The 13,926-nt window shown below is 39.3% G+C and overlaps 1 protein-coding gene and 1 pseudogene across 5 annotated transcripts in view; both read right to left on the reverse strand.

Annotated features, from left to right (window-relative positions):
• Nucleotides 1-13,926, reverse strand: part of LMNTD1 (lamin tail domain containing 1) — a 440,677-nt gene that overhangs the window by 121,164 nt on the left and 305,587 nt on the right. For 4 of the 5 annotated variants that reach the window (XM_067695956.1, XM_067695955.1, XM_067695954.1 and 1 more), the window contains one exon: nt 6,282-6,366. The exons of the other annotated variant lie outside the window; for it this stretch is intronic. The gene's annotated coding sequence lies outside the window, so the exon portion shown is untranslated. The remainder of the gene's footprint in view (nt 1-6,281; nt 6,367-13,926) is intronic. 5 annotated transcript variants of the gene reach the window in all.
• The window catches only part of LOC137202720 (tigger transposable element-derived protein 1-like), a 32,646-nt pseudogene that overhangs the window by 16,298 nt on the left and 2,422 nt on the right, over nt 1-13,926 (reverse strand).

The following is a 13,926-nucleotide window of genomic DNA, read 5'->3' on the forward strand; positions in this document are numbered from 1 at the left end:
TTCTTATCCTAATTTGGTCACAAGTTTGCAGGGAGAAACAGACCTTGGCAAGTCACTTGGTCTCTCATGGGCCTCTCTTTGCATGCTTGTCTAATAAGGGCATTGGAATATATTATTTTTTTAGGTCTCTGCCAGCTCTACAATTCTCAGATTCTGTGAATAGAGAAATAGTTTTGAACTATACTATTCATCTTTTTACAGACAGTTATTTTTAAACTATACGATGCTTACACTTTTATTGGCCAAGAAATCAAGTATTCATTCAAAAATAAAAGACAATCCAAACCACAAATCGACCTCTACAAATAATAATTATAACAGAAAAGCACGCTGGGCATAGACCCATGATAAGGTTTCTACATGGTACCTGTATAAATCACACACTGATTTCTTAACTAAATGAGGTCCTTCAGGTTAAGCTGTGATTTTCAATGTTATGAGAGCAAAGGGCATGTTCAGTGAATTTCCATGGTTGATTCTGCACAAGTAGTCATTTTGCATATACAGCAAGCTGAGTCTATTTAAAGATAAAAATCCATTCACCAAAGTCACCTTCCCAAATTTTAGCGAATGTGTTGTTTCAGCAATGCCTACAGTGTACTAGATTGATTAGATTTTTTTAAAAAAAGACACTTTGAAATTGCACTTAATTTTGAACTAAATGCAAATTTTCTAGGCAGTGTAGGAGACTGAGCACACCCTTTCTGTGTTGATTGCATCAGGTGTCTTAGACAAAGCAGCAAATGGGGTCATTAGCTCCTAAAGGAGCAATTAGGTAAAAGTGCTGTAATTTACCAAATGTATAATGTATGATGCTTCTGGAAAGGTTTCAGTCTATGCAAAATGGGTCAAAATAATAACAGATGTTTCTTAAAGGGACACTAGCACAATTCGCTTTCTTCCTTCCTTTGTTTTTTCCTTCTTTCTCTCTTTCTTTCCTTCTGTCTTTCTTGTTCATATATATCTAAAGTTCATTTCCTATAGGATATTATATTGGCCAATTTAGAGATTATATCCTGCTTCAAAAATACAATTTTTTAGTGCTGATGAAAATGTAAGATTACATAATTTTCAAATTTTATGACCTGAATTCCTTGTATCTTCTTTTATTCTCCAAGGCAGCCTGTTCAATACAATACTTCTAATGTATTTAACGCTTTATACATGCAAAAACACTCCTATCATCTGATGAGCATGGATGACACTTCAAAGTTACTCGTAATCCCACCAAGCCAGAAGGACAGCATTCCAGACTCTGGAAATTTCCTTCTAGAGGGACTTAAAAGTCTGTGCAAGCCATTAAGAATTAAGGAGATGACATGTAGTGAGAAAATTGGTGGTGAAAACACACCACTCATTTTAGTATATTGGTTTTGAAAAGAAGAAAATCATCAGAAATTAAGAAAAAAATATAGGTAGAATTTATTTTCAAGAACCCATCAAAGGCAGAAGAGAAAGTACCTGGGGAGAGGGAGATAGCATGCTTTATAATGGGGGATGGGAGCAGATGTGTGAGGGAGCCCACTGTGGGTGGGAGAGCTGGGGCAATAGGTCAGCACAAGAGGCTTGACAGCCTTGGAGATGCTCTTCCCTTCCTTTGGGAGAAACTAGGAAAAGGGAGGAAAGAAGGGATAAGAAACTGCTATGTGTTGAGCTGGACACCCTGCAAGTTCTGTTACAGAAATTTCATCATTTGGTCATTAAAAGGTCCCAATGATACATGGTAGTCCTCATTTTACAGATGCCTTCAACAGATTATCTATTTATTTTATGCCTAGATAAGTAATTTATCTAGTTATATGCCATTCTGCTAACAAGTGACACATACAGACTTTTAGGCCCCAAACCCATATTCATTCCCCCTTTTCACCACACTGCATCCCAGAGAAAAAGGCTGAGGAGTCAGTGTACTGTGTGATATCGCTTACATATGGAATCTAAAAATAATACAAATAAATGTATGTGCAAAACAGAAACAGTCTCAGAGATGTAGAAAGCAAACTAAATGCTTACCAAATGGGAGAGGGAAGTGGGGAGTGGCAAATTAGGGGTAGGGGATTAAGAAACACTAACTATTATATATAAGATAGACAAGCAATGAGGATATAGCACAGGGAATTACAGCTGTTATCTTGTAATAACTTTTAATGGAGTATGAGCTGTAAAAATACTGAATCACTATGCTGTATATCTGAAATTAATATAATATTGTAAAAAATTATACTTCTATTTTTTTTATTTTAATTAAAAAAAAAAAGAAATGGAGGATGAGATTGACAGTGGCTTACTTTTATTCCAGCGTTAAGAGGACATGGAGTTGGAGGTTTAAGGAGAATATAGAAATTTTCATCTGTGATACACAAATTAGTCTCTAATGTAGCTTTTCTTTAATCTGCTCTTACTGACTGTGACTGAATAAAACTTCGGAAATCAAGCCCTATTGATTTAAATATACTTTGCCTTTCTGTCTGCTTAACTGTCTATCAGTAATGTTCTTGACACTGTTTCTCTGTCTCTCTATCTCTGTCAGTAGTTAGGAATGCGCCAGAAAACTATATAAAGGAACTCTCTGTTGATATTTTTCATAAACCCATTTTAAAGCCATTTACTATCACCCAATTTGTTTGTCTTAGCTCAGTTCATTTTCATTGAGTTTCTTAGAGAGAGCACAACTTACAAGGCACACCATAATTGGGCAAATCTTGGCAACAAACATTTACTGAACACAATAAATCGATGCAGCTTCGCCAGATTCACCTGGTTATGTGAAGATGATGGAATAAACCAGGATGCTGACTGGTAAAGTAAAAGAATCACTAAGAACAATAATGACTTGAAAGGACCTTCTGTCCCTCCAGGACATAACTAGTTACAGGAGAGGAAGTAGGAGCATCAGGACCACGGGGCCAGCCTGCTTGGAGAGGACTGGCGAGTACTACAGCCAGCTCGGGGCAGCATGAGGGCTGGACAATGTGTCAGATAACAGCTCTAACAGGCAGAAAAGAAGGGCGTGTGCTCTTACCCTGCACACAGATGCATGAATGTATGCTGGGACCTCGGTGGCAAATGCCAGTAGACAAGAAGAGGAAACAAGAACTACAATCCTGAAAACTGAGCCAGCTATGGCTCTGACCTCCCAGAAAATAGCCAATAGCCCGAATATGCAGTCAAAAGTGAGTGTGGCCACGTCAAGTTCTAGTCCAGCCTAGGTAGGTACCCACAGGAGCACCAGAACAATGCGAAGCAGGACTCCGGGAAGTGGGACCCATGCATTCATAGTGGAGCCATGTGATCAGTCTGTTGAAAGACTGGAGACAACACAACAGGGCTGAGTAAAAGTGAGCCAGGGGCTTCCCTGGCAGCGCAGTGGTTGAGAGTCCGCCTGCCGATGCAGGGGACACGGGTTCGTGCCCCGGTCCGGGAAGATCCCACATGCCGCGGAGCGGCTGGGCCCGTGAGCCATGGCCGCTGAGCCTGCGCATCTGGAGCCTGTGCTCCGCAACAGGAGAGGCCACGACAGTGAGAGGCCCGCGTACCGCAAAAAATAAAAAAAAATTAAAAAAAAAAAAGTGAGGCAGGGTGGTGTGTCCCAGCTAGCCAGCCGAGCTCAGGGTAAGGAGGGACATCAGGCACTTCCATGGTCAATGGAAGTCCAAGGCATAAACGCAGACATACAGAAGGGCCTGGTATGGCACAGGTCACATAGTGATTACCCCCAGATTTCTGGATCTCTTGTCTACATCTGCAAGACTAACTCCAGACCTCATCTGCTGCGTACAGAGGCAAATAGCTTCTGCCCGATTTCATGCTTCCTGTTAGGCGTGGGTCAGCAAGGACAAGAGCCTATGAGAAGATCCTAACCAGGACAGGGACACCCACAGAGTTACTGGGATCCGGGAGTGTGAAAACTTCCTCAGCTCAGCGGCCTACACAGATGTGGGAGAGGTCATGCCAGGTCAGTGACCATGGCATCTGGGGCTGAGATCATTTTTCAAGGTGACCCTTCAAAGCCCGGGGTCATGAAACCGAATGAGGGTGGAACATGGGAGATGCCAGTTCACTGCCCAGGCAGTGGCCCCTGAAGAACGTGCTAAGCAGGATTTTCCTGTCTTCCTCATTCCATCCCTTGCTTGGGTCTTGCTGAGTGCTGGTTAGTCCACCTCTGCCTGATGGTTGCTTTACAGAGTTCTGGAAGTTACTTTAAAACATTTTAGCTTATATATATTTTTATCCCCACCAAAAGTTTTTTTGGTAAGCGATAAACATTAAATATTTTTAAATTAAATGTTTTCTGAGTGCCCACTGTGTACAGATCATTCACCATCAATGAAAAGAAAGAGCTTGACCTGCTCACTTCCATACATTTTCAATCAATCATATTTGAACGTCTATATCATCCCTCCCTCGCCCATTATTTCCCTCCTCCCCACATGATACAGGTTCCAGAGGAGTTTTGAAAAATTAACCATTTCGAATAGCCTGAAATTTAAAATAAAATAAAAAACAGCCTGGACAGGTGTGGGGCATTACCAGAGCAAATTCCTACTTCCAGAAATCTCTTTACTTTTTTTGCCAATCAGCCCAAGACTGCCTACATTTGGAGAGAAACCCAGGCTGCTCTGTAAGCAATTTCTGGGGAACCTCCCTATTTTCCGGCAATCTCTCTCAACGGGAGATTGCCCAACTCGATTCCAGAGTCTTTCAGGAATCGAAGGGCAAGGGTGTTGAGGGTGTATTTCAAATCCTTCCTTGGATTGGGAGAAGCTGCTGATACCACAGGCATAAGAATGTTTTCTCCCCAGCTTTTCTTCTTCACCCTATCACCCCACCACCAGCCTTCACCACACACACACAGACACACACACACAGCTTGCGAGAGAGCAGATTTTATTCAAATGTAAGGCCAAAGTGACTCTGCCACTTATATCTAATCAAATAGATTTACAGGCAGGGATGTAAGAAAACAACTTAAGAAATGATGCAGTATGTCATGATGACCTGACCAAAATAATATAAACTGGTGAAATACTGAAGGTGGACAAGTATTTCAAAAGTCAACGTAGAGCCTTGCTCTTCTGAGGACTAAATTGCAGCTAAAGGAAACAGCTGAGCCTTGGTCTGGATTGTGGAAGTGAATAAATAAAAAAGAAAGGCAGAAGAGCCCATATCCAGGCATGGCTGGAAATTAAGGAAAACAAAGAAAACTTGAGAGGCAGATCGATGCTGTAAACCTGAAGCAAGCCCAAGGCAATGCTGAGATGGTGTAAATTACAGCTTACACAATCTCCACAGTCTGTACATTTCAAAATAAGTTAATTAATGTAGAAGGAAAAGGAGAATGTGTTAATTCTACAATATAATAAAATCAGTTTCCAAATCTGAAAAAAAATGATAGTCAGGCTCATTAGCTTATTAACATTTTGACTTCAATGTTTCAGAATTTAGAATGTGAATAGAAATAATCTTTCAGAGGGAAAATGTCATAATATCCCCTGTGCACATGTGGGTTCTGCCACTAATTAACCAACTGGCAGGATCTTCCAAAGGACTGCCACTGCCCGCCTCGGTACAGGCCGTACTGTCAGAAGAAATGGGCTGAAACACCATGTTCCACCACCCAGAACTCGTGCTAATGGTTCTCCTATTGCAGTGTTCTCTGAATTGGAAAGGACCACAATGCCTCTGTGTGAAGAGAATTAATGGGGGTACGTGGAGGATTGCGAGTGGAAAAGAGAGGTCTGGGCACAGGGCTCAGAGCCCGACAAGCTCCTATGTGAATAGTTTTTCCCTAAGGTTTCATCAGAAATGCTGTAGGTCTCAACTCTGTCAACTATTCAGCTTGATGAGGTTCTTCCTCAAAGGCACCTCACACAATACAGTCGTGTTCCGATCTGGGATAGCAAGATTAACTCAAGGACAATAGGACATGACCCTGATGGTCTGAAGATTAACAAGTACTTGAAACAAAACAAAACAAACAAAAAACCCAAACAAACAAACAAAAAACTTTAGAGGAGGAAGGGAACAGCTTGTAACCCTTAGAAATGTATCTGCACAAGTTTCTACAATCAGGATTTCCCAAGAGTTCGGTGTGAACACCCTGTTTTGCTCAACCCTGGCTATTGTTGTAAAACAAACATTTCTATTTGGCTGTATACAGAATTTATAAAGCACCTTAGAATTATTTGCAGAATATGATCTTCAATCCAGGTAAAGAAAGCAAACAATTATAATCCATGCCCAACGTTGATCATGAAAAAAAGCAGATTAAGTGCGCTTACCGCAATCGCTGCAGTTGTTTTATGGCTGCAAAAAAATATAACACCCACGTGTTGTCCAGCAAAGTCACCAAGTCAGTGCAAGGTTCTTTATGAGACAATAAAGAATAAATACAGTCAGAAAAGAACACAGGAATTGACACAGTGGGTGGTCCAGTGTTCCTGCAGCTCTGTCATCTATTGCCAGCATAACCTCAGCAGGGAAGGGAGGGCTTGGTTTTCCTTCCTAACTGTATGCCGTTCCCAATTCTCTTCATCCCGCAGTGCAACCTCTGTTTTATAGGCTCCTTAGAAGAATGCACACTCCAAATCTTTCGGGTTTTCTTAGTTGCTAGGAATGGATCTGCCATTCATAAAACTGTTCAAATTCTTTCAAAATTCACTTATATCTTCTTCCATTACTACCTCCCAAAGTCGTGAGTTCCACAAAAGAACTTTCTATGTAAAATGGTAAGCTAGACAGTGAAAAGTTGAACCTTCTTTTTTCTGTAAGAAACTACATGAAAATATCCCAAAGGCATTTTTTAGAGCAATAAAGCATACTTGGAAAACTTTAAGGAATTTACTCAAGAGAGGGACAAAATATAGAGTCCTAAAAGAATTGGAGGTCTCAAATTTGGGGATACCATTAGCGGTATTAGGGCCTTGAATATTTTAAGCTCTAGATCTGAGTCCATGTCTCACTTTTCCCAGCAATGATCTGAGTACCTGACACATAGAGGGTCCTATTCAATCTATATTCATTTAAAGAAAATGGCTGATGTACTGGTATATGCATATGTAATCTACATCTATCAGGCCTAGTTATAGGTAAATTAAAATATTATGGTTTTCTTGAAGCTTTTAGTTTTTCAGGATTTCCCTCTTCTTTCAAAAATCTTCCTAGGGCTTCCCTGGTGGCGCAGTGGTTGAGAGTCCGCCTGCCGATGCAGGGGACACGGGTTCGTGCCCCGGTCCTGGAAGATCCCACGTGCCGTGGAGCGGCTGGGCCCGTGAGCCATGGCCGCTGAGCCTGCGCGTCCGGAGCCTGTGCTCTGCAACGGGAGAGGCCACAGCGGTGAGAAGTCCGCGTACCACCAAAAAAAAAAAAAAAAAAAAAATCTTCCTAATACTTAATATGCTTTATATTTCTTCATAGCTGCTATTACTATCTGATATTATTTATGGGTTTAACCTGTTTGGTTTTGGCCTGTTTCCACCACAAGAATGTGAGTCCAGGTAGTAATTTTGTCCATTTATTCAAACACTGTGTCAGGTACTGAGATAGTACCTGGTATGTAGTATGCACTCAGTAAGTACTTGTTGATTGGTGAGGGAATGGATTTTCATCCACACATTATTACTGACCCAGTATTTCCCACCAGGGAGAGGGCAACAAGGCCAAGTGAAGGGACTCAGAGTCCAGTCAGGACAACCAAGAGATCACTGCCCAGCTACCAGCAGGTCACAGATGGCATACTATGTGCCTTGAGCCTAGCTCCCTTATTTAGTGACCAAATTTGTTTTGCAGTGTAGTTCTTATTACTGTACCTGTATTCCAACCATTCGAGAGCATAAAGGCATTGATTTTTTATTTTAAAATAAAAATAATACTAATAAAATGTTCTATTTCCTTCTGCTCAATAATCAGGCAGACCAGAGAAACTCTAGTCTTCAACTGACAACCTGTTGGCATAGTAACAATAACAAGCTTGATTTCTTAGGGAAGGTGAAAAACTATTTTCGGTTCTTCTAATTAGGGAACAGTCTCTTGTTTTTAATGTTTCCATTTATTTGGGTGAGGAGAAAAAAAAGACTATCTTATCCTTTAAAAACTTAGTGGCCAATCATTATAATTGTTTTGATGTTAATTTTCCCACAAAGACTTTTTTAGAGAAGGTAATTTTTCTCAGCAAGTGGAAGATATAGCATCACCTTCATTCTATGTGATCAGCTTTATTTCCATTTTAAAGATGAATAAAGAGAAGTATCACATTATGGGTGATCTATCTCGGCTCAAAATGAAAATGACTGACTCAGATGATAAGAATTGTAATCAAAGTAGATCCAATTAGAATCCAAAGATGATTTTAAAGTTCTGCAAACTCTTCTCCTTTTACATTTGGTTTGGTTTTCCATTGACTCTATAAATGAGGAGATTCAACACAGACACCTATTAGTGAGATGAATGACAAATGGAGAGTTGTAAGTGATTATGGATAGGGTGAGCATTCATCGATGTTTGGGGCAAATTGGGTTATTTTAGACTAAATGCTGTTTTGGGAAATTATGTATAAAGCTTTTGCAAGGGGGCACTTTCTGGAACGTATTTTGTACTCTAAAATGCAGGCAGATTCTAATAATCAGTGATTTTTTTTTCCATTATATGTATGATGTAGTACACAGCACAAAATAATACTAAAATTGCTTTTTTAATGAATGACCTTGAATAACGTTGACTTTTATTATCACAACCTAATATTTATGATTTTCTTTTTTCAGGTTCAGTCTGCCTTTCCTGATATATTTTACACTTTTTGAGGGTATTGATCATGCCTTCTTCTTTATTTGTATGCAATAGTCAAGAAATGCTTATTAATTTATCACTTTCTCTAATAGAGAAAATGAAAGTAATCAAAATGTTTCATTTTTCTTGAAGAAGAATGTTTACTGAAAGACTATTAGTTCTACTCTAAAAATAATGCACATTCATTTTAGAGAAATGGGAAATAATACAAAATAAAATTAAAATTTGCTATTTTTCCAACCTGGAAATAACTTACACTAATAACATTTAATTTACTTAATTTTTCTTGGTGTATGTAAAATATGCCCTTTAAAAGAAATCGAAACCACGATTGCCATCTTGCTTTGTATCCAGCTCCATTCATTTGATAAAAGATAAACATTTTCCATTTAGGTACAATTAGCACAATATAAAAGCAAGGAATGAAAATAGAACACCTTATATTTTAAATTAGCATGAATCACAAACGTGCAATGTTCCTTCTGAAATGTATTTTTAAAACCATTCAGCTATTATTAAATTCTAATGCAATAAATAGAATTGCCTGAAGCCCTGTTCTTAAGTATAAACAAAAAAAAGGATGATCTTCAGGTCTTGGTGTGCATTTCTAGGTTCTATCCCCCTATTCTTCCCACTTCAGTTGCAGCTTGTCCTCTGTCAAGGAGGCCCAAGCATGAGGAAGTGGCATTGAGCAGCTCAACCCTTCCCATCATTTCCTTTCATCAATCCATATGTGCAGCTACCTGCTGTATCCCCAAATACAACGCTGCTTCTCAGCTTCTTTGAGCCCTTCTTTTCAACACATCACAGGACAAAGCCCTAGTCAGAATCATGGGCATCACCAATGCAATAGCTCTTGCCCATATCCCTGTATCTTCTCTTTCAGTGTATTAGTTTTCAGGAGTCATAGCATTTCGTGTTTTGGGGTTGGTTTATTTATTTGTTCTATGTTTAAAGCAAAAGCTTTCACGTGCTTTAAAGTAATGAAATGACTGAATCACTCCTTATAAGCTATGAAAAAAAATCTTCAGTTTATAAAAGAAGGTAATATTTTATTGCATTATTTTATTTCTAAAAAAAATCATTTAGTTTTCCAACAAATCTGTAATATAAAAAATGGAATAGAAGTTAGTGGCTTAAAAATAAAAGAGCCGTTTTTTGTTTTTCTTAGCACTTTTAAATTGCATATCAATTTAGCATATCAGACAGAAAGTGAAACATTTGATCTTATTGTTGGCTGACCAACCATCTATGTTTGCCTGGTACTACCCCAGGCTAGTGGTGGTTTCAGAGGCACTGAAAGTCACATATCCAGGGGAAACTCCTCAGTCCCAGAAAAGCCAGGATAGTTGGTCACCCTAAGTCTTGTTCCGTGAGATACATTATATTTATCAGAACACTGATGTTCATGATGCTGGTGGTATTTTCTAGGGAGTGAAAAATAGTTTAAACAAATCAAACTTTTGCCCATTTTATGGTCGAATTTCTGTCAAGTCTAACAATAGGCTATTGTGGTAATTCTGGGAGATGTTTTCAGCCCTCTACATTTCTTACAAGAATATATGATCTGAAAAACTGTTAATTGCCCAAAAGTCCATATGTTGATGCAGGCATCCAATAGAGATTGGATAAAACTGCAAGGACTCCATTTTCCATTGCCCTTTCGTTTCCGGCTACTTTTAGCTCTAACAGAACCAAAGCCCCGACAATTCCAAACTTTATGTCTTTCAGATGTGACTTTTTCCCCCCAAATCTTTAGCACTGCGGTCTCTACTAAAGCTAACATTTCCTGTAGTTCTCCAGAGCCGCTTCTCTGCACCAAAGCAAGGCATCCACCAAGAGGCCCGAGAAAGAGCACCCTAATTGGTGGTACCACACTTGTGAACACCTGCCATCCTTCTGCCTATTGGAAGAAAATAATCTACCCCTGGAAGCCTCCCTCTCTCTCTCTCTCTCACTTTTTTAGCAGATTTTGCTAGCAATCTGTCCTCAAGCTGACCTTACGTCAGTGCTCTTTTGTTAACACTGCAATGTGGTGACTGCCTCATCAATTCATCCTGGAGTTGAAGACTATACGTCACATAATTGTCAACATCTTGATGCACGGTCGTATTTTGTTAATATGAAAATTCATCACTGTTCCCACACTGGGCACAGAAACATTTCATAACATCTGGGAAAAAAAGGTTTTATGAGAAGAAACAAAAAATACTGACATTTTCTTTTCAGCTTGTACTAGTTTATAACTTGCGCCCAGGAAACTCCAATGTTAATGCTCATTGCTCGAGCATCTGGAAAATGGAAGCTCATTGTTTTTGGTAAATTTCGCCCATATCCTATAATGTCATTTGTAAATTTGGGAGGCACTGGGACATTTTTTTATCCTGATAAAAATATCAAAGACCAATTTTTTTTTTAAGTCACTAGGTACAGTTTTGAATTTAAATAGAGACCATGATTTGAATGGTGATTAACATAATTACTGTGGGACCATATTTTATTTTTAGAAAATATTTCAAGAGAAAACCTATATCACTAAAAGACATTTTGGAATTTGTTTTGTACCTAAGATTAAAGAGGCATAATTTTAATGCACCAATATAATAGAAGATAAATGGAACGTTGTTTTGAAATATTATTTTTAAAAAGAACTCTCAGACATCCATTGTAAATAACTAGATTCCTTAAAATTTGTCAGTTTATAAATATTACGTGAGGATTATGTTGGCTCCATATACCTCTTTGAGGGTTTGAATTTTCTCTGGAATATTGGTGGTAGATGCATAAAGAAGGAATATATATTATATCAAGTTGTAACAAGAGAGGCGATGTGGCCTCATATTTCATCTTCTGGACTTTCTAATCAGTTAGATATAGATATAAGTTTCAGCTCTGCCACTGACTACGTGGGCCACTTTGGACAAATTACCAAAACTCTTTAAGCCTTGGTTTTCTCATTTGTAAAATGGGGAGGCTCTTACGAGAATTAGATAAAATAAGGTACAAACAGCACTTAACACAATGTCTGGCGTGTGTTAAGTACTCAGTAAACGATAGACACTATTACTAGTTTCATTAATTACCAGAGATACTGGGATGCTCAATGAAAGCAACATTTCTGAAGCTGTCTTAGGCTTCTGTCTCTCCAAAGAATGCCCTACCCGGACTTACGATGGTGGACAGCCCAGCCAGAGTTCCAGGTACATACAAATGTCTTTTTATACAAGAAACCCTCCCGGATCCCCTCAACTATATGTGAACATTTACTCTTTTACATGCCCCATTCTTATCAGTTGCCTAAAGTCAAGTCCCCAAATATACAGAGGCATTGGTATTTACAGTTCTTTGTGTTCTTACCACCCTGGGGGCAGGGGTTTTGTTTTCCTCATCTTTGTGTTCCCCATCCTCTAAGCTCCTAACGTCTAAGATAGATGAATGTAGGCAACTAGAAGTCCAAGCAGCATATGATATGAGCAGAGAAAGTAGTGTAAACAAAGCTGTCAATGTTCAGAAGAGGGAGGGGTGGTAACTTGTGGCGGAGGTGATAAGAAAAGATCTGTCTGGAGGAAGTAGCTTTGAAGTGGGACAGAAAGGCTTAAGAGGATTTCAAAGGAGAAAAATAGAGAGAAGGCAACTTCATGAAAAAACAAGTGAACCACAAAGAACAAGTCAGGTTGATCAGAGCAAGTTGAGTGTGTGATGGGTGGGAGATAATCCCCAAAGGGAAGCTATAGTATGATTGCAGAGAACCCTAAAGGACAGGAAAAGGAGGTTGGATTTTATTTGGGGGTCAATGGGGAGTTGCCAAAGCTTTGAGAGCGGAAAGTGACGCAGAGAAGAGATGCCAGCTGCTCCCATCGTGACCTTCCAACTCTGTATTCATCCAAACTCATATAAACTTGCTAAATATCTCCAAATTATCTGTCCCATATGGGTCTTTGAGACATAGCCATGCCACATGCTAAGTCTTGAAAGTATGTAAGCTAGCAGTCAACCACAGCTCTTGTTTCTGCAATAGAAAGTAAGTTTCTGTTCTAGTTAAGAGCAGGGGTTTGGGAGGTAAAAGGTCCTGGATTCAAATCTTAGCTCTGTCAGTTACTAAAGAGTGATCTCAACAAATTACTTAACCACTCTAAGGCATAGTTTCCTCACCTCTAGATTAGGTAATTATATTAACTCATAGGGTTATTGTGAAGTTTAAATGCCATGCATGTAAAGAACTTAGCAGAGAAACTGCTCACATGACTCTACTATGATTCATCATTTCTCCATCTCATCTCTCTGGTTCTTTAAATCCATGGTTTTCTTTGGCCTCCAGCTTTTTTCTTTTCTTTTCTTTTTTAACATCTTTATTGGAGTATAATTGCTTTACAATGGTGTGTTAGTTTCTGCTTTTTAACAAAGTGAATCAGCTATACATATACATATATCCCCATATCTCCTCCCTCTTGCCTCTCCCTCCCACCCTCCCTATCCCACCCCTCTAGGTGGTCACAAATCACTGAGCTGATCTCCCTGTGCTATGTGGCTGCTTCCCACTAGCTATCTGTTTTACACTTGGTAGTGTATATATGTCCATGCCACTCTCTCACTTCGTCCCAGCTTACCCTTCCCCCTCCCCATGTCCTCAAGTCCGTTCTCTAGGTCTGCGTCTTTATTCCTTTCCTGCCCTTAGGTTCATCAGAGCCATTTCTTTTTATTTTTTTAGATTCCATACATATGTGTTAGCATATGGTATTTGTTTTTCTCTTTCTGACTTACTTCACTCTGTATGACAGACTCTAGGTCCATCCACCTCACTACAAATAACTCAATTTCGTGTCTTTTTATGGCTGAGTAATATTCCATTGTATATATGTGCCACATCATCTTTATCCATTCATCCGATGATGGGCACTTAGGTTGCTTCCATGTCCTGGCTATTGTAAATAGAGCTGCAATGAACATTTTGGTACATGACTCTTTTTAAATTATGGTTTTCTCAGGGTATATGCCCAGTAGTGGGATTGCTGGGTCATATGGTAGTTCTACTTTTAGTTTTGTAAGGAACCTCCATACTGTTCTCCATAGTAGGCCTCCAGCTTTTGATACTGTTTCCGGTTCCCCATCATGTTTGACAATATGATTAGGCTCCCTCCTCTA

Source organism: Pseudorca crassidens, chromosome 11 (assembly GCF_039906515.1).
Source record: "Pseudorca crassidens isolate mPseCra1 chromosome 11, mPseCra1.hap1, whole genome shotgun sequence".
NCBI classification, from domain to species: Eukaryota; Metazoa; Chordata; class Mammalia; order Artiodactyla; family Delphinidae; genus Pseudorca; species Pseudorca crassidens.